This window comes from Musca domestica, unplaced genomic scaffold (genome assembly GCF_030504385.1).
Source record: "Musca domestica strain aabys unplaced genomic scaffold, Musca_domestica.polishedcontigs.V.1.1 10, whole genome shotgun sequence".
NCBI classification, from domain to species: domain Eukaryota; kingdom Metazoa; phylum Arthropoda; class Insecta; order Diptera; family Muscidae; genus Musca; species Musca domestica.
Window position 1 is genome coordinate 9,497,398 of NW_026712115.1, and position 23,385 is coordinate 9,520,782.

Below are 23,385 nucleotides of genomic sequence, written 5' to 3' on the forward strand. Positions count from 1 at the left end.
GATGCCAAATATGCACTCCGTAACAACGATATTCAGGGAAATATATATATCAAATACAGCTCAGAAATATATTTGCCAAATTTTATCAAGATCGGTTCAGATTTGGATATAGCTTCCATATATATCAAATGGGCAATACAATTCCGAATTTAAAAGATACAAATGCTTCGGCATATTTAGTCTTTGGAACTTTAAATTAAAATTATAATCATAGCGTGTAGGATTGAATTCTCCCATAGCTAAGTGGTGTAGGGTATCATAAAGTCGGTCCCGCCCGACTTTAGGTCTTTCTCTACTAGTCTATACTACTTACAGTAATCATAATAAATGGTAATAATGCAAAAGTTTTTTTTGTCAGCTCTTGTATGATAACATTCAGATGTTGATATCTAATTTTGTTGGAATTGATTTCCATCGCTTTTCCGCTTATTTCCGTTAAATCACTTCATATAATTTATAAACTATTTAAAAAAAATATTGACATTTCAATTCTTAGAATTCAGTACCATTGTTATCTGCTCTCGACAATTAAATCGTTCTTTAATAAAAGTGTAAGGCTGATTTTCAATATTATCTTCTGTTTTAATTTACTACGGGAAAAAATGTACCTTTCGAAATGGCGGATTTTATATTGGACCCAACAGTTATCTATATTAATAAAATAGTAAAGTAATTGGCTGAATGATTGACTTGCAGTTAGAATATTGAAATCATGGGTGGGGGTCACTCTTGATGTTTGTTTTTGAAAATACATACTAGAACGGTACGTAAAGTACTAAAATGTACAGTAGAGTAGAACTTTTAATTTTGGAATGATGGTAACTGAATGTAAAAAAGGATTTTTTGGAAATTCCTACTATAAGCGTACGAAAACTACCAATATGTACTACAGGTTGAGACGAAAAAACGGCAATCAAATTCAAACTGCTGTCATTTATAAGCCACTTGTCCGACAGCTGTTAAAATTATTCCAGTGACAGCTCATTATATTGTTTACACGCGTACAGAAGCATTTTGGTGAGAATTTTCCAGAAAAAGTTACTCGTGACGGAATTCAAGCGTGATAGTGTGATTTCTTTATATTTGGCTGGAAAACTACAAGTGGCTATCGTTAGAGCACTCCAGCATTTAAATGTGAATAAATCTTTTGTGTCTAGTACCATCGCTCGTTGCCGTTACCGATAATGGTAGGAAGTGAACGGAAGAAAACAGAAACATTAGCAGAAATGGTTCGAAAATAAATAAGCGACTTGATCGAAACCCTCGTCGCAGTGACCGAAAAATGGCTCGTAAGCTGAACATATTGCAATATTACATTCGGCAAATATTGAAAAATGAGCTCGGGGTAAAGCCATTGAAATTCCAAAAAGTACAAGAACTTACACCGCAACAGAAAGAAAATAGACTCAAAAGAGCTAAAGAGTTGCTTCGCTTGGCCGAAAGTGGTGAACTGCGGCATTTGGATTTCTCCGATGAGAAAAAATTCGTTGTTCAGCAGTTTGTAAACAAACAAAATGATCGTGTTTACTTGCCAAAGAGGTCAGATTAAAATGTGAACCTTCGTTGGCCACCAGAATTCAAGCGCCGGCCATGGTGATGGTGTGGGCCGCCATAACTGTCGATAATCGACCGTGAATAAATGCCGAATATTCAGGCATGTCACAGAAGTTTTACGAAATCGATTTATTTCACCTTTTCCAAATCGTTACGATTTGCTTTTGCTTCTTCAGCACTCGTACGTTTTGACTAATCCGGAAAAAAAATCATTTCACATTTTTGAAATAAAAATATGGTAACTCCATGAAAAAAAAGTCGTAAACAAATTATTGACAATTAAAAAAGGAGTTTAAATTGTTTTTTTATAATATAAACACCAAAAGTAAAAATGCCAGGGCCTTCAATACTTGCTGTAATGGATGAAGAAATAAATCAGCGGTCTACTGAAAAAATTCGTCGCCGGACATTGAGGAACGCATCAGATCCTTTATCTCACTCAAATTCAGAGTAAGGATCCACCAGCAATGAGTTATTTTCAAATTTATTTTAATAATAATTTATTTCTACAGATTTATAACTTATTATCGGCTAAATAAAGAAGCTTTTGTTTTAGTTTTGGAAAAAAATTTTCCCCACCTCAAACGTTCCAATATACCGGCTATTATCCAGCTTGCAACAACGCTTATGTTTTTGGCTACGGGTGCATTTCAAGGAGTTATAGGTAGAGATGTGGAGCTAAGCCTTGGGAGAAGTACAGTTTCTACAATTATGTGGAGAGTTATTAATGCAATTGAAGCTGAAATTTGTCCACGTTGGATCAAATTAAGAATGTCTTCCGAAGAAAAAAGAAAGTCGAAATTGTACTTTTTTGAAAATTATGAAATTCCAGGAATTGTATGATGCATTGACGGAACTCACGTTAGAGTGGTTAAACCTTCCGAAGACGAATCCCTTTTTTATAATAGAAAAGGGACATTTAGCATGAATGCAATGATTGTAAGTAAACCGACACCTTTTTTGATTGTATAATTTTTATTATACCTATACTTTAAAAATTGTTCTTTATTTTTCAGATATGCGATTACAAAATGAAAATAAGAGCCGTAGATGCTTGCAGGCCCGGTTCTTGCCATGATGCCTTTATTTAGAATTAAAGTGGGGCAAGACAATTTTTTTTTAAATCAATATGAAGATGGTGACAGAAATTCTTGGTTATTGGGGGATTCTGGTTATGGATTGGAACCATTCCTGACCCCATATAGGGATGTTAGTGTAGGAACAAAGGAGCACAAATTTAACAAAAAACATACCCTAGCGCGTAACATAATAGAACGTACAATTGGTGTACTTAAAAGCCGTTTTAGGTGTTTGCAAGGAATTCTTGTTTATACACCAAAGAAAACAATAAAAATTATAAATGTTAGCTGTGCTTTACATAACATTTGTAGGGAATATAACATAGAAATCGAAGAAGACGAGATACCTGTTACAAATGAGGAAAATTCTGAAAACGACCAAAATATTGTGGATATCTACCCTGAAATAAATATGTACAACGTAGCCAAACGTATTAGAAATAATATTGCTTTCTTGCGTTTTGGTCTGTCAGTTGTACATTTCTACACCTTCTTCTTCAACACATATGACAATAATTCAACAATACAAGTCTGCCGTTCATTTCTGCATATTTTTTTTTTGCGTTTTCATCATGGATTAGAAAAATAATAGATTTTTTGTAAAATAAATTCAAAAAACATGTTCATTCTAAGAGAATTTGGTTAATACAATATTTTCTGTTAAATGTATGTGTCTTCTGTTTATTTTTTACGTTAAAATCACTAAACATTTCAATTTCACCCTGCTTTTTGAAAGTGATATCAAAACGCAAAATTTTTGCGTTTTCCGTTTTTTAGAGAAGCTAAAACCGTTTTCGTTTTCACTCTTGAACGATTTTACATTCTGTGACATGCCTGATTATCGCGAATATATTTTGAAGGGTGTATTGAAGACCGAGGTTCCTCGGTTCATTTCCAGCGAACAATCTTCACCAAAATCTCCGGATACCAATCCGTTGGACTATTGTGTTTGGAGTATTTTGGAAAGCAAGGTTGGCACTAAAAAATACCAAAGTGTCGATCACCTCAAGCAAGCGTTTCGCCGGGAATGGGCCAAAATACCGCAGATCAACATTCGGGCAGCGTGTGATGGTTTCATTGGCCGTTTCAAGGCCATAATTCTTGAAGGCCATACAATTTAAATTTTGGAAGATCCAATAGATTTGGACATTTTGAAATAATATTACCATTGCATTGTTGAAAATTTGTTGTAGTGTAGGATTGGGATAAGGAAGTAGTTTTCGAAATTTTGTACTTATGTCAACAAAAAGTATTGAAGGGTACTAAATTTGGTATGGTGTTAACAAATACTTCTTGAAATCTGAACTTGGGAAGTGGTTTTGAAAACATGCACTAAAAAATAATACTTGGTTTTTGGGTAAGGGATTGAGATGGCAGTCTAACATTTGGTATAGAATAACTTTTTGTGCGGTTTTGTTGATATTTAGCGGGGAGTTGGGAAATACGTACTAAGAAGAACGAAAAGTATCAAATGTTATTAACTGTGCTGTTTGGAGAAGGATTAGAGCTGGAAATCTGAAATTTGGATTTAGAAAGCGAGATAGACCCAGAGTTACTTTTGAGGATCTTCATAGAATCACTTTCTGAGAATCATGCATCTCAGCCCGTCTGTCCTTCCGTACGTCCATGTAATCTTGTGAACAAAATGCAGATCGCAAATATTATCCGATTGAGATGGATTTTCCAACCAACATTTGTTTGGCCCACGGACTAACCCTATTGGAATTGGTGAGAATCAGTTCAAATTTAGATATAGCTCCTATATGTATCTTCAGCCCATTTCGAGTTAATCGTACACCAAACGGCCAATATCAGCCCAAATGACCTGAGTTTTGGCAATCCATCAAAATTCAGTCTAGAAGCAAGTACATCAATTTTGGTGAAAATCGGTTTAGATATAACTTTATCTCCCATATATATGTTTCATCCGATTTGGTCTTTAAGTCCCTCACATTCATAGTATGCATTCGATAACCATCATATTTGGTACCAGATATCTTATAGAGCTCGGAAATAAATTTGCCCAATTTTATTGACATCGGCTAAGATGTGGATACAGCTCCCATATATATCCTTAATCGGATTTATTATGCAAATAATGGCTAACACCAGCCCAAAATGAAGTGAATTTCGAGAAGTACGTTTCCATTTGGTGGAACTTGGCTCCGATATACATATTTTTTAATATAATTCTAATATCATGCACTCTATAGCAATGTTATTTGGTATAAAAGATAAAAATGTCTCCGTCAAATTTAGTGAAAGTCGATTTAGAGTTGGATATGCCTCACATTTATTAGTTCCCTCTGAAACCAAATTATGACTGCTTTTCAAATAAATTCTTTTGTTGTGGGACCTCTACCAAATATGCATAGCCGGAAATTTCCTTACCGTATTGTTTATACCCTACATCACATAGTGGTAAAGGTATTATGTCTTTGTGCATTTGTTTGTAACATGGAGAAGGAAACGAGATAGACCCATAGTTCCTATTGGTGATCAGCATAGAATCACATTTTGAGTCGATTTATGCATGTCCGTCCGTCCGTCCGTCTGGCCTTGTATTTTTGTAAACAAAATGCAGGTCGCATTTATTATTCGATTGAGATGAAATTTTGCTCCCATATTCGTCCGATTTGCCTTTTTTGTGCACCAAACGTGTAATATCAGCCCAAATAGTATGGAATTTTGCTCATACAATCAAATTAGGCCTGAAAAAAAATTATGCCAAATTTGATCGAAATCGGTTCAGATATAGCTATAGCTCCCATATATATTGTTTATCCGATTTGTAATATTTGTTCCCCACAGCCGTAATACGCACTCTGTAACAACGATATTCAGGGACATATACCAATTACAGCTGAGAAATATATATGCTAAATTTTATCGAGATCGGCTCAGATTTGGATGTAGCTCACATATATATTTTTATCCGATTTCAAGTTAATTGTGCACCAAATGGGCAATACAAGCCCCAATTGAAAATATACGAATTCTTCGCAAATTTATTCCTTTGAATAATAATAATTATAATCATAGCTTGTAATTATAAAAAAAGTGGTGTAGGGTATTATAAAGTCGGCCCGCTGGTGCACCATTTGGTGAACAATAGTCTTGAAATCGCATAAAGATATCCTAATCTGAATCGATCTAGATTAAATTTGTCACTGGTATTGCTGTGATATATTTCCCCGAATATCGTTATTACGGAGTGCATATTATGACTGTCTAGGACAAAAATAACAAATCGGATTAAAAAAATATATATTGGAGCTATAGCTATATCCGAACCGATTTCCACTAAATTCGAAATACTTATTTCTAGACCCAATCTCGTTGCAATTCGACTAATAATACACATTCGTTGCATTGCACATTTATGACTTCTCTTTTATCATTTGCAACTTCGTTCAGTTTTTAACTTGAAATAATGAAATGGTGTTACTTTATTTAAAGCAGTTTATTTGTGGTAAAATATCAAGCATAATTCCACTTTATAAAAATTCATTTTTCCGCATACAAAGTATGCCTTAAACCTATCTGTACTGTGCTATTGTTTTTAAACATTGATTTAAATTCAATCAATACTGCCTGGCCCAATTCATTAACTCCCACTCCACTCTACAGTCTATGCAAGTATGTGTGGCTGCATCCCAAATTCTCTTTCTATTTTAGACAATTGTTAAAATTAATTAAAATCCCATCTGTTTCAATTCCAATACACATAATAAATACGTATATTCCCCACCGTTTAATGAAAAGTCATAAATTAGAAGCGAACACACAAACACTCACTCTCCACAAACACAATCTTGCGAATAAGTGCAATTTTGTTAATTATATTACATCGCCAACCCCCTCAATGTAACTAACTTCGAAGACATACTATCTGAAATTATTAACGCTATTAACACGAACACAAAACTAACAGTAAATGGCGCATAAAAGTTGATGGCGGATGTGTGCAAATGTCCTGCTCTATAAAAGGGAATAGTAATGAATCATAAAAGAGTAACATTTCGAACAATATCAACTGCTGGAAATGTAACGAAACGAAGAAAACTTTTTTCCTTTTTTTTTGCAGCGAAGAAACTATGTTGTGGCTGTTGTTGCCAGTTTATTGCCCAACAACACCTTAGGAATATTAATGTGTTTAATAACAGGGCACACTCTACATTAGGCGGGAAGTATTGCACATTCATCACAAAATTTGGTATATTGATAAAAAACGAGACAAGCGTAATACATAAAATCAGCCAAAGTATTCTTATTAATATATTCTCTGGATTTTTGCTCTTTTAAATTAAATTTTAAATTAAATTAAATTAAATTTTTTTCCAACAATTTGTAATTGGAAAAAGACACCTATTCTTTAAATAGATTGTATAATTTTCGACTAATTTTAGGAGAGCCCAGAGATCGGACTAAATAAAGAGAGATATCAAATTATAAAAATATGTGCAGCTGTTATCTAGAATTATTAAGTTCTAATACAGCTACTATTTGTATACCCTCCACCATAGCAATTAGGGTATATTAAATTTGTCATTCTGTTTGTAACACCTCCAAATATTTATCGAAGACTTCAAAAATTACATGTATTCTAAACCAGCATGAAATTCTAAGTCGATCTAAAGGTGTCGGTCGGTCTGTTTGTTGAATATCTATTATTTAACGTACAGCTTTTATATTTGCCATTATAGTTTGCATTGGGCCCAGGAGGATGGATCCTCCCGATGTGCGATTTAACCCCCTTTGCCAAAGGAAGCTGTTTAATTTTGAAATTTACAGATCGCAATTAGTTGTACCTCCTGTGGCAGAGCTTTCGAAACCATATCGGGGATGATTTGGTGGCTTTACTTCGATATTCCGGTACTTCCCAATATAAATTACATACATATATATTATAAATTATAGTAGATATGATTCAAGTGTTATAGTTGTCAAAATAGACTAAGTTTTCGAATATCGGTGGGTGCTGTTATTTAGAAATCGTGGCCAATATGGACAATTTTCTGAGAGCGGTTATAGAACTACAAATACCAAACTTTAGACAAACCATATAGAATTTGTGGTTAAAATCATAAAAAATCCGAATATCATAAGGGGTCGTTATATGGCCAATATAGGAATATGAAGACCTATACAGATAATGTTCTGTCACCAGAGGTAGAATCTGTTATAAACTCTTAATATTAAATGTCAATTCCATGGAAAATGTGTCTAAAATAACCAGAATAACGAATATCGGGAGATACCGTTAAATGAGCGCAATAGAAAAACGTGTACCTGTAAAAAAAATGTTCTTCCACCGGGGCTGAAACCCATTACGAACTGCAAATACCAAATCATAGACAAATCCCCGATAAATGTGGGTAAAACAATCAAAATACAGAATCGGGAGGTATCGTTAGATGGGGGCAATACGAAATCGTGGGTCCATATATCTTATTTTCAATGCCTACAATTATAGGCACAATACAAACTGCTGTACAAAAGAAGAAAGTACACAAGATTCTCCTTAAATATTTTAAAGAAGGTGTCTGATATGATTTTCTTATTTGTTTCAACGATTGGACAGCATAAAAAATATCGTTGATGTGGAGTGCATTTTAGGGATGAGAGGGTCTCAACACAAAATCTTGTGAAACATATATGGGACCTATAGCTATATCTGAACCGATTTTCATCAATTTTGACACACATACTTTCATTTCTTTTAAATTCCGTCGTATTTGAGGAAATTCAATCATTTTTGGCCTATACTAACCATTTGGTGCACAATAATCTTGAAATCGGATAAAGATATCCTAATCTGAATCGATCTATATTAAATTTGGCAATGGTATTGCGGTGATATTTCCCTGAATATCATTATTACGGAGTGCATATTACGATTGTCTACGACAAAAATAACAAATCGGATTGAAAAATATATATATTGGAGCTATATCTATATCCGATCCAATTTCCACCAAATTCGACATACTTATTTCTAGACCCAATCTTGTTGCATTTCGTCTAATATTAGACATTTGGTGCATGATACAAGACAAATCGGACGAAGATATATATGGAAGCTACATCTAAATTTTGTCCAATTATCTCAAACATCAATAGGGTTCGTCCTTAGGCCAAACAAATGATTTGTGCAAAATTTCATCCCGTTCGGATAAAAAATGCGGCATGTACGTTGTTTACAACAAGTAAAAAAACATTAAGTTCGGCCGGGCCAAACTTTTAATACCCTCCACCTTAGGGTAAAAGAAACATTAGAAGAAATGTGGCAAAAACCATTAAAATGCCGATTATGGGGAGGTACCGTTATATGGGGGCTATACCAAAACGTGGACCTATAATTACAATGTTTCGCCACCGGAGCTGGAACCCATTATGACCCACAAATACCAATTTTTAGACAAATCAGTGAAAAAATGTGGCAAAAACCATCAAAATACCGAATATCGGAAGGTACCGTTATATGGGGGCTATATCAAATCATGGACCCATGCATGCAATGTTTCGCCACCGAAGCTGGAACCAATTATGACCAACAAATACCAATTTTCGAACAAATCCCTGAAAAAATGTGGCAAAAATCATCAAATTACCGAATATCGGGAGGTACCTTTATATGGGGGCTATACCAAAACGTGGACCTATAATTACAATGTTTCGCTACCGGAGCTGGAAACCATTATGACCCACAAATACCAATTTTTAGACAAATCGGTGAAAAAATGTGGTAAAAAAACTAAAATACTAAATATCGGGAGGTACCTTTATATGGGGGCTATACCACAACGTGGACCTATACATGCAATGTTTTGCCACACGCTCAGGGACCCGCTATGACCTACAAATACCAATTTTAAGACAAATCCGTGAAAAAATGTGGCATAAATCATCAAAATGCCGAATATCGGGAGGTACCGTTATATGGGGACTATACCAGAACGTGGACCGATATATCTCATTTTCAATACCAACCATCCTAGACACAATGCAAATAGCTCTGCTAAATTTTGGAGCTCTACGTCAAATAATGTGGGCTGTATCGTGATTTCAACAGACAGACAGACAGACGGACATCGTTAAATCGACTTAGAATTTTATGCTGATTATGAATATATATACTTTATGGGGTCTAAAACGAATATTTAGGGTTGTTACAAACGGAATGACAAAGTTAATATACCCTCCTTTCCAAGGTGGAGGGTATAAAAATACATGGACAGACGGACATGCATAAATCGACTAAGATTGTGATTCTATGCAGATCATCAAAAGGAACTATGGGTCTATCTCGCTTCCTTCTTTATGTTACAAAAAAAAAATGCACAAAGACATAATACCTTGACCACAGGTGGTGTAGGATATAACAGCTCATAATACATGGACCTCTCTTGAAATTTATTTCGGCAACATTATTATACCCTCGGCCGTATGGTCGATAATAGAACGTATATAACTTGGTCCAGACTTTCGTCATATTAAAATTTTTGTCAAACTTTACCTATCCCTTCCTCTCATGGTACGTCTACAAACGACAAAAAATTAAAAAATATATAATAATAATTTCGTTTAAACTTGATTCATTATAATTCTTTCAACAGGTCCGGTACCTCTCCCACAAAGGATCGAAATTCTTATGAAATGTGAATAAAATGACGTATCTTTCCAAACTTTGCGCATTCCATTATTTCTGTTAATCCTTTTCCTGATACCACCTGTTTGAGAATAGAGTCCAATCTCCATCTTCGATTGTCAACTCTGTTCTTTATTCGGATCCTGCTCGGAGGATCAATGTAGAAAATGAGAAAAGAAAACCATCCGAATGGTTTGGCAGTTGATTCAATTCTTAATAATTGGCTTGAAGTACCAAATATAAATAGGGAGAAAAGAAAGAACAACCTCAACCCCAAAAAATTCTAAATGTTGAAACATTTATAAATCGCAAAGAATTTTCCGATTTGGTTGAAATTTCGCATGTCGTAAAGCAAAACATATGTTCAAGGATTTAAAAAAGAAACTCAAGAAAAACTATACGCTGAGAGTATATATCCGTCGGCAAACCGATTCTTTCTAACAAGTCTGTACATATTTCAATTCTTAAGAAATATTTTTAATGCTCCTTCTCAGACAATTTTCTGTCTTAGAGTGTATAATCCATTTCGAACTTCAAATACAAAATTTAAAACAATTCCGGTGAATAATGTCGCTAAAATCATCAAAATACCGAATATCTGGAGGTACTGTTATATGGGGGCTATATGAAAACGTGGACCTACCATTTACGAACTTAACCTGCCTATTGGAAAAATAAACATGTGTGCAAAATTTTTGCCTTCTCTCTCAATTCATTCGAATGATTACAACAGACAGACGGACATCGCTAAATCGACTTAGAATTTTTGGCTGATCAAGAATATATATACTTTGTTGGGTCTGACATGAATATTTAGAGGATTGTATATCTCTTATTGTATATCTCTTAAAAAATACCATCTTCTCGAATTCGACCAACACCGCCACCATATGAAACAAATTCACATTGCGTTAACGTCCCATAATGAAATAGAACTAATAACAGTACCACAGAATGTATCTACGTATTTGGGAAATTTTATATTGTTGACAGCATTAGTACCACCAACAACCTTTCTCTAAGGCGCAGTCATTTGGACACGCACCCTTCGTAAATTATTTTAACCACAACATGGTTTGAATATAAAGCATCCTTAAATAGCTCCGTAAATGTTGTTATTGAATCTTTGCAAGCGTGTGTGACTATTTATGTGTTTGGAAATATTTCATGCATGTGAGAGTGTGTGTGTATGAATGTTCATTCATTAATAGAGGGTTTAATAAAGTAAAAACCCAAATCTAATTAAATATATTTCACTTACATATATACATACATTCATATATGTTGTTGTGGAGGGGTTGGTAGTAATGATTGATTAGATAAATGTTATGGATTGCCCTATGAAACCAATCAATAAAGTTTTTACAAGAACAACATTTGTTATTTAAAGATTAAAGATGCGAGCTTGAATGTTGAAATTTAGAAAAACCCCCTGAAAGTTTTTTGCTTCATTCTCTATTCTTTGGAAATGGTTTAAAACAGAATGCTTACCTCTTTCATTAGGTAATTGTGACATCAATGCCACTGTCGTGTCTATATGCGTTTTATTTAAACTATATAAGACAATAGTGCTCCTTCTGAAAAGAAAAAATCTTTTTACAGACAATTATTATCGCAGTACAAAAAATCAATTCAATCAGGCGCGAGCACAGTGGACGAGGACAATTAACTATGAGTATTGAGACAGGCGTTATCATTATTCTTCGGAGATGATCTGCAGTTCTCATTTCACTTTGCCGTAGAGAATTAGAAGTATTTAATTTATGATATAATACAATAATTATTTAAAATATTTGGGATATCCCAAAAATGGGTGCACAATTTAGAGTACAATGATTTACCAAAAATTTTTGCGATTACTTTAACACAAGGAGGAGGGTGTCAAAAATCCATCCTCACCTAACTTAAAATCCATTTACTTCCTTTTCCCTCCAATTAAGAAATCGTTGTTCCTTCTTAAACAGTTTCTCAAAATTAACCTAATTCTAAGAATGTATGGGAACAGTGTAGGTATTTTTGTTTGGGATACCGTAGTTAGTTTGTTATTGCAAAATAATTAGGCTTAATTAAAACAACGTTATTTTTAGTGAAGAAAAATATTCATGTTTACCAGGGGTAAGACAGGGAATACCATGGATTTGGAAAGAGCCACCATCTTCATCAGTTCCCATTGTTTTTGCCTGGGGATAATCTTCCCAGGAGTTATTTGAAAATTGCCATCTTTCTCCCCTAACTAATAAATAACGTTGTATTTAAAAACACCAATTATGGGATTAGGCCTAACTATTTTGCAATAAATGTTTAGGTACATATCATTGGCAATATTGCAGATAAAAATAAACGCCCAATTTATTCATTTAATCCTAATATGTTATACTCTCAACTATTTGAAAAGTGACTCATGAAATATCTCTGACTCAAAATATCTCTGTAAATGCCGAAATTCCAGTATTCTAGGGGAATGCATCACTTCTGTAATTGGGAACATCTAATTCAAGTTTCAAATAGCTCTGTAAAAAAATTGGCTTCTGTCATCACAATACAGAATATCGGGAGGATAGGGGTTATAGAAAAACTTTGGCTTATATAGAAATTTGTTGATATAAGCAGAAGAAATGAACTGAATTTTAAGTAATTCCGTTAGAAAATGTGGTTCAATCGCCAAAATAGCGAATTTTAGGAAGTCCCTTTATAGTTCTGCAACAGGATAAAGAATCGAATATGAAATCTAAATATAGAATTTAACGCTTTTGCTCTAGAAACTGAGCCTTAATTTGCCAAAATTGCAAATATGGGGAGGTACAATTATATGGGGGCTGTAGGAAAAAGTTAATCTATAAATGCAACGTTTTGTCGCAGGAGGAAGTCCCCAATATAAAGCCTAAATACCGAACATTAAACTATTACATTAGAAAATGTCAAAATATCGGTCAAATACGGAAGGTAAAATTATTGGGGGTGGTCTATACGAAAACGTTGACCAATATAGCTCATCTTCAAACTTGGCCTGACCGCAAACCAAAAACAACTCTATGCAAAATTTTAGCTTCCTATCACGGCGTTTTTGGGATGTTCTTGGGGACCTCTCAACACTGGCTCGTACGGCAGCGATATTCTCGGCCGATCGCCTTAGTCGACTTTTATATGGCCTCTTCGGATTCGAAAGAGCCTTATCAGTCGAAAATTTTTCGTATAAACGCTTAATGGTGTTCTTACAAGGCGCACTTCTCACATTTTTTAATGTTTTAAAAGCACGTTGAGTTTTCACAATTGACTTCTTCTGTTGAATGTAAATTTCAACTATTTCAGAGCGCTCGCGTGGCGTGTATTGGTTCATAGCAAAAATCTGCTTGGACTGATGCTTCAAAGGCAGCATGTCATTAAGCGATGTGACATCTCTGTCAAAAGTTATGGCGTTGCCAGATGGGTCCGTCGAATATGGGCAAACTTGTATACTACTGTGTTGGGTCTAAAACGAGTTACAAACTATAACTATAAATATAAAAATATATCCTCCATACTATGTACATATGTGGAGGGGATGAAAAAAAGGAGGGTTAAAGACGTTCTTTGTGTAAGTTAGTCCAAAAATCTCCAACAAAGTATCATATTATAACATTAATCATCCAAGATACAAATTTGTATTTCCATTGTATATTAACAAATATTTGCAGCAATGTTCCTGAAACAAACCCAAATATATTCCTTAATTTTTCATAAGTTTTTTCTCGGACTTTTTTCTAGTTGACGACTTTAAGTAACATTAAATTTGGTTTCAGGTAGGCGTGTTAAATTAATAGTCAAAATTATCTTTCACTTAATTTTTTGGAGAAAGTGTCAAAGTAAGAATTATTTTAGACCAAATTTTATGGCGAGCCACTGAACAAATGAAACTAGTATATTTAATATGTACCATAAAAATGGCAAACATTTAAGATAATAAAAACTTGTCAATTTCTTAAAATTTAAGAATTTTTTTAAATTTGCTGCAGATTTTTTTAAAAATTTAATAGCCAGTCTGGGTTTTGTAAAATGCCAAGTGGACTTGATTGTACTTGTTTTCAGATTCAGTTCATATGCAAAGGCACCCCTATAGTTCGAGATATATTACGCAACATTTAGTATATAACTTTGAAACTTGATAAAGATCTTTGGATTACATCCAAAATTATTGGTACAGAAAATGGGTCATATGGGTCGACTTTGATTTCAAGTATTTTTATACCCTTCACATATATAGTATGGAGGGTATTTAAAGTTTGTCATTCTGTCGTAACTCATCGAAATAATAATTTTATACCCAACAAAGTGTATATGTTCTTGATCAGCGTCTGTCCGTCTGCTGTAACCACGCTAGAGTCCAAAGGGCTTGCAATAAAAAGCTAGAATATCACAGAGTTGTCTTTTGTCTGCAGTCAGGTCAAGTTCGAAGATATCGGTCTACGTTTTCGTCCACGTTTACAATGTGGTATTCACATTATGTTGCAGAACTTTATTTTTATGGATCTACTTTTTCGTGTAGCCCCCTATAATTGTACTTCCCGATAATCGGAATTATTACGGTTTTTTGTCACACACTCTAACAGAATAGTTAAAAAATTGGAATTTAATGTTTGCAATGGGTTTTTCTTCCACAATTTCCTACGGGCGTTATATAAATGTACCTCTCAATATTCGATATTGAGTTAATATTAAAATATTGGCTATGTCCAAATTTTCCTATAGCCCTCATACTTTCCCATATTCGATGCTTTGAGGATTTTAGCGTCAGTTTATAGCGAAAGAGGTTAAAAATCGGTATTTAGAGCTCAAAATAGATTCTATCTCTTTTAGCAGAACATTGTATATACAATCCCACGTTCTTGTATAATTGCAACTCCCGATATTCAGAATTTTGACCCTTTGACTATTTTTAACGGAATATTTTTAAATTAGGTATTTTGAGTTTACAACCGTTTCTACCTCATACGACAGAATATTCTCTATATAAGTCCACGTTTGCATATAACTCCTATATAGAGGTACTTCCCTTTAATGATTTTAGCCACATTTTTTACGAAATTACGTAAAATTTAGGATTTGAATTCCGTGATGGGTTCTTCTGCTTATATAGAACAACTAGCTGAACCCGGTGCGCTTCGCTACCCCTTTTGATTTTATATGCATTGAAAATTTTATTTACGAATATATGTTGGTTAAAAAAAAAACAAATTTAAAAATTAACCAGTAAGGAAAGCTCAAAAGTCGGGCGGGGCCGACTATATGATACCCTACACCACTATGCATATTTAGTAGAGCTCTCGTAAAAAGGTTTATACAGGGCATTTCAGAGCTCTATGAGATATTTGGTACAAAATCAAAATCTATCTAATTCTATTGTGCATTTTACGAACTATAGCTATCTCTGAATCGGGTTTCTCCAAATTTTACGTATTAGCTTCTAGACTGGTGATTTGGGCTGATATTGACCATTTAGTGCACATTTAACCCGAAATCGGATGAAGATATATATGAGAGCTATATCCAAATCTGAACCGATTTCAATAAAATTTAAAACAGCTATTCCTGTGCTCCATCTAATACCTGGTACCAAATATCACGGTTGTGGAGTGAATATTACGATTGTATGGGACTAAAACTCTAAATCGGATGAAACATATATATGGTTGCTATATCTATATCTGAACCGATTTTCACTAAATTTGATATACTTGCTTCTAGGCTGAATTTGGTCCGATGTACTAAAATTCAGTCCATTTGGACTTATATCGGCCATTTGGTGCACCATTAACCCGAAATCGGATGAAGATATATATGGGAGCTATATCCAAATCTGAACCGATTTCGATAAAATTACAAGCAGCTATTTCTGGGCTGTATCTTATATCAGGTACCAAATATCATTCTTGTGGAGTGCATATTACGAATGTGAGGGACTTAAAGACCAAATCGGACAAAAGATATATATGGGAGCTATAGCTATATCTGAACCGATTTTTACTAAAATTGATATACTTGCTTCTAGGCCGAACTCAGTTGGGTGTGCCAAAATTCAGGTAATTTGGACTGATAGTGGACATTTGGTGCACATTTAACCCGAAATCGGATGAAGATATATATGGGAGCTATAGCTGTTTCTGAACCGATTTTCTCCAAATTTTTTGTATTTGCTTTAAGGCTAATCTCGGTCACATGTGCCAAAATTCGGGCCATTTGGGCTGATATTGGCCATTTGGTGGTCAATTAACCCGAAATCGGATGAAGATATATATGGGAGCTATATCCAAATCTGAACCGATTTCGATAAAATTTAAAACAGCTATTTCTGTGCTCCATCTAATACCTGGTACCAAATATCACGGTTGTGGAGTGCATAGTAGGAATGTGAGGGACTTAAAGATCAAATCGGATGAAAGATATATATGGGAGCTATAGCTATATCTGAACCGATTTTCTCCAAATTTGATATACTTACTTCTAGGCCAAACTCGGTTGGGTGTGTAAAAATTCTGGTAATTTGGACTGATAGTGGACATTTGGTGCACATTTAACCCGAAATCGGATGAAGATATATATGGGAGCTATATCTAAATTTGATCCGATTCTCACCAATTTCAATAGGGCTCGTCCTTGGGTCAAAAAAATATTGTTTGGAAAATTTCATCTCAATCGGATAATAAATGCGACCTGCATTTTGTTCACAAGAATACATGGACCGACGGACGGACGGACAGACGGACTGACATGCATAAATCGACTCAGAAAGTGATTCTATGAAGGTTCTCAAAAGTAACTATGGGTCTATCTCGTTTCCTTCTCCATGTTACAAACAAATGCACAAAGACATAATACCCTTACCACTATGTGGTGTAGGGTATAAAAAAAAAAATTATTGCACTACTTTAATGCGTAAATAACCAAAACCATTAGAAAAGCAGTAACATGACATACATACACGAAGGGTTTGTCCTTCGGATTTATTTATTTCATAGCAAATTCCAAGCGTGCAGTAAAATGCAATCTTTTGAAGTTGAGTGGCATTTCTATTGCAATTAGTGAATTCGAGATAGCAACATACTTCGCCGTAATAAGCGTATTTCAAATCAATTGTTGTGTTGTTTTTTAGTGTTAGCCTAAGGCGTTGTGCGTCAATGGTTCTTATTAAAATCATATCCCAATCTGATCCGATTTAAATATAATTTAAAAAAACTTTTACACCAAACTCCGCCACACCTTTCATATTTCATTGAAATTGGTGCGTCAGATATGTGAAATCGGCCGATAATATATATATGGGAGCTATATCCAAATCTTAACTAATTTCCAATTAATTTGTCACATTTATTATTGTAACCAAATTCCGCCACACATTCTGAATTTCATTGGTATCGGTCATATATATCATGTTTGGTGCATAACATATATGAAATCGGCCGAAATATATATGTTAGCTATATCCAAACCTCAACTGATTTCAATATAATTTGGCAATTTTTTCTGGTGCCAGATTTTGTCTCTCTCGCTTTGGGTGCATCAAATATGTGAAATCGGCTGAGTATATATATGGGAGCTATAATCAAATCTGAGCGTATTTGAATATAATTTGTGAAATTTATTTTTGTACCAAATTTAGCCACTCATGCCGAATTTCATTGGAATCATAGCGTGTTTGGTGCATCAAATACATTAAATCGGCCGAAAATGTATATGGGAGCTATATCCAAATTTGAACCGATTTCAATATAATTTGGGAAATCAATTTTTTAGATAAAATCTATCACACGTTTCAAATTTCATTGAAATTGGGGATACATAGCGTGTTTGGTGCATCAAATGCTTGAAATCGGCCGAAAATATATATGGGAGCTATATCCAAATCTGAACCGATTTCAATTTAATTTGCCAAAATCATTTTCGGATTAAATTTCGTCACACATTCCAAATTTCATTGGAATCGAACATTCATATTGTGTTTGAGGCATCAAATGAACGAAATCGGTCGAAAATATATATGGGAGCTATATCCAAATCTGAACCGATTCCAATATAATTTGGCAAACTTATTTTTGTTCCAAATTCCGTTACGTATTCCAAATTTGGAGACTGTATCTTCAACCAATCAATAGATATGTGCATATAAAATCTAAATTTTTGGGAGGTACCTCCGATTCTGATGCTATATCTCCAGTTCCAAGTGGAAATTCAGAAATGTATATAGTCTATGTTACTTTCAGGCGATGTTGCAGTATATATGGAAATTTTCAGGAAAATCTATTCAGCGGTTTTCGAGACCATAAATTACAAACAAACAAACAAACAAACAAACAAACAAACAAACAAACATACAAACATTTTCCTCTTTTATAGATATAGAATATCAATATAGGCAGCATTGGTAATATATGTATATAGTACATAATTAATTTTTTGATCCTTTCGATTTTCAAATATTGTCGAATACTTATAGAGACATATAAGTGGAGACTTTCCCAGAACCCATAATCCATTCGAAATTTCCTTTACTTCGTAAATTTTAAAATTCGAACCACAATTGGAGAATGTCGTATTTATAACCGCTCTCTTCCTACATTCGAAAAAAATGATAGTTTTTCATATTCCCCTTCTCATATATAATTCCAATAAAGTACATTTCATTGTTTCCAAAATTAAATGTACGCGTCATTTTTATAGCAACCTGAGAAGCATAGTAAAAACTATAATGTTCGCGTTTAATTATTTTCCTCGACTTTGGCCTAAACAACATTTTCTGACTCCCCCGGTTTTTATTAATACTTCTAAGTAAAATATCTAAAGAAGAAAAAGAAAAAAATAAATTCATACACATTTAAATGCGCTTCTTCCCATAGTAACCATAGCAATATAGATGTTTGTATTTAATACTATTTTCTATTTCGAAAGGCTTATATTTTGCCATCATAAAACTAAAACAAAGCGCCTTAAGGGCAAACCACACAAACCAAGACAAGACATGCATTAATGTTTCCTAAAGTCCAAATAATCGTTAAAGTTATTCTCCTCCTTGGCCTTTGCAACAACTAGCAGTCAAAGTGTCTACTGCGTTGGTACTGTAAACAGTGATAATGACGGCGATGATGGCCAATGAGTCGTATTTGGATTCTTTACGACTGCCACCTCCTCAACACACAAGCCAACATCTACATCCGAAGAAAGTACATTGTCACATGGGGTCATTTTATGGTACCACGACCGGAGGTGGTGATAGAATTTTTATAGAGAAGATTTCGGTACAATATATTTATTCGTCTACACACATAATACTTGTATGTATGTGCATTTTGGCTATTTGTTTGTGTGTATGGATGTATGGCCGATTTGTTTGGCCGGAAATTGGTCAAACGAATGCGAATACATGTTGAACTTGTGTGGCAAGGCAGTTAGTGTGTGCGTGCGTGTGTTTGTCTTTCGCTGTCTGTGCCTTAGATAGCGAGAGTGAGTGAGTTTATTTATTGCACTCTGGACTATGGTCATTATGTCCTTTGAGCAAGTGGCTGACTGGCCTAGCCCTGCCGGTCATTCAGTATCGCTTTATGGTCGGTCGGTCATTCACAATTGGGGTCGAATTTTATTATGAATTTATGATATCTCAGGCTTAGTGGTTCTTGGTTTTTGGTTGAATTTTCGTATGTACTCTTGTTGTTGTTCAGTTCATGTCGTAAATTCTATAGCATCGTGTCGAAGTTATAGAATTTAATCTGCCCGGGGACGGTGTAGGCGAAGGACAACAGTGAACTTAGACCAAATGTTGCACTGAACCATAAAAAGGAGTAATAAGTTAATTACTGATACCGCACTGATGTTATGAGTTCCTTTTTTAATTAATGACAGATTATTAACGTGGGTAAGGTTGGCTGCTCGTTTTATTGCACTGTTTTATTATTATTATTAATACTTGGACAAAGCCTCTTTTCTCGATGACTGGATATATTACAGATGAGGGTGATTGTTGACTTATACCCCATAGGTGAATGATGTTGTGTAGTTATGAAAGTGTTGAAATCAAATGTAGCTTTAAATGGAATAACAGTATTTTTTCCAAATATTTAAGACATCGAAAAGGGGGTTTAATCGTGTCAAGCTGATCACGTGATATTCTAAATCACAACATTTCTGCTAGTAGGTAATATTTGTAAAAATTTATTATAAAGTAACATGAGCCGCGTTGCTAGCATATAGTCTCAGTATTTGATGCTGTATTTAGTAAAACAAAACCCCAATATTCGCGTTTTAAGACTATTGATGATTTCCATAGGATTTGGTTTATTGCTATAGTATGTTCAACCATTTCTTGAAGTTTTTCATTATGTATGATTATGCTTCGTTTTCTAATAAAGATTTTCATATGAACAAATAATTTCGGAGTTAGGAGGTACAGGGTTGCCCATATTCGACGGTACAGGGTTGCCCATATTGTTCCCGTACAAATTTCAATTGACGCAAAGAATGTTGCCTGCGGACAAGCCTTGTCGATTGGAATGGGCCCAAAGAGTCATCGAAATGGCCGAAGATGACGAGCAATTTTGGAACAAAATTTTCCTGTCCGATGAAGCCCATTTCACATTGAATGGGACCGTAAATAAGCAAAATTGCCGTTTTTACGCCACTGAAAATCCTCAGTAGATTCAAGAAGTGCCTCTTCATGACGAAAAAGTCACAGTTTGGTGCGGCGTTAGTGCGAAAACGGTCATTGGGCCGTTTTTCTTCCAAAATGAAAATGGCCATGCTGTTACCATCAATCAGGAGCGTTATCGCGACATGATGACCAATTTTGTGATGCCAATTATTCGTCGAAAGCGTATGAGGCAGTTCTGGTTTCAACAAGACGGCGCTCCACCGCACACAATTCGCATAACAATCGATTTTCTGAAGAATTTGTTTCCGGGCCGTTTGATGTCGAAAAGTGGTGATTTGGACTGGCCACCGCGTTCGCCCGATTTGAGGCCGCCTGACTTCTTCTTGTGGGGATATTTGAAGTCAAAGGTTTACGTTAACAAGCGAAGGACCGTAGAAGAGCTCAAGGATAACATTCGTGAAGAAATAGCCGCTATTCCGGCCGAAATGTTTGCAAAAACGATGGAAAATGCAGCAAAAAGGGCACAATACGTCATCAACGCCAGAGGCGACCATTTGAGAGATATCATATTCAAAAATTTATGTAAACAAATCTACTTGGGACAAATTAAATGATTAACATTGCCAACCGCCAAATTTTTATTTTTTTCTTTGATTTTTAAAAAAAAAAACATGGGTCCGTCGAATATGGGCAAAATGTAGTTAATTCTAAATCAAGAGGTACCAGAAGCATTGGTTCAACTCATTCCGTTTTCAAACTTGATCTTATGTTAGTAGAAATATAGGTATGTACAAAGTTTGAAAGTGATCGGATGCTCATTTCACGTTCTTCATTTTGATCCTTATGGATGAGGTACTGGAAGGAGTGGTTCGTAATATTTCATCTTCACACCAGATCTTGTGTTACTAACAAAAGATTGAGAGATAATTTTGCGATTTGCGAAATTTAAAGAGTATCTGATGGTTATTTCGCTTTTTATAAGAGATACCATAGTATGGAGGGTATATTAAGTTTGTGATTCCGTTTGTAGCACCTCGAAATATACATTTTAGACCCCACAAAGTATATATATTCTTGGCCAGCATAAAATTCTATGTCGATTTAGCAATGTCCGTCCGTCTTCCGAACGAAATGAAGAAGGTTGATAAAATTATACTCAAATGTGTATTATGTCTGCAGGACTTTTGGTATTGAAAATGGGCCATGTAGGTCCACGTCTTCGTATAGCCCTCATATAACTATACCTCCCGATATGCGGTATTTTGATGATTTTAGCGACATTATTTACCGGAATTGTTTCAAAACTAGTATTTAAAGTTCGTAATAGATGCTACGGCTTAAGACAGAAAATGGATCATGTAGGCCCACGTCTTCGAATAGCCCCCATATAACGGTACCCCCGATATTCGGTATTTTGATGATTTTAGCGACATTATTTACCGGAATGGTTTCAAATTTTGCATTTGAAGTTCGTAATGGATACTACAGCCTATGACAGAAAATTGTCTGTGCAGGTCCACATCTTTGTATAGCCCCCATATAACGGTACCAACCGATATTCGGTATTTTGATGATTTTAGCGACATTATTTACCGGAGTTTCAAATTTTGTATTTGAAGTTCGTAATGGGTACTACAGCCTGTGCCAGAAAATTGTCTGTGTAGTTCCACGTTTTTTAACCCCCATGATCAGCCCTATACCGGAAGGTGTGCTCCGGAATATTCCATATTCACACCAGATCTTGTGTTAGTTTGAATATAATCGTAAGCCTTTTTCGCATTTTATGAGACCAATAATTATTTAAAATTGTTACCCTTTTTTGGGGAGGTAAAAGAAGCAGTGGGTCAATATTGTCCATTTTAGCATCCAACATAACAAGTTTAAACAAAATTGAATGGTTCTTTTTTTGTCGTATACGATACATTATTTAATGTGAAAATATTGACCCTTTGACCCCTAGAATGGACGATATTTCCTATCCCCATTCTCGATCTAACTTATAACAATAGTATTACGATGTACCAATTTTGGAACAAATCAGATACTCCCTTCGAGAGTCATCGTGCGCACCAGCCTGAGAGACAGACGGACAACCCTATATCTATTCTATGCTATTCTATTCTAGTCTATTCTATTCTATACTTCTAAAGTATACAGGGTGAGATGAAAAAACTATCCCGACGTCAAGGAAGTGGACGGAACAAAACAGCAACATCAGCAGAAATTGTTCGAAAGGTAAAGAAGCGACTTGATAGAAACCCGCGTCGCAGTGGCCGAAAAATGGCTCGTTAGCTTAGTTCAAATATTGAAAAGTATGGGTCTATCTCGCTTCCTTCTTCATGTTACAAACAAATGCACAAAGACATAATACCCCTACAACTATGTTGTGTAGGGTATAAAAACAAACACAAGACCAAACCATCATGCTACAATATGCTAGGTCTATTTGGTCGATCTATGTACGTCCGTCCGTCTGTCTGTCTTTCTGT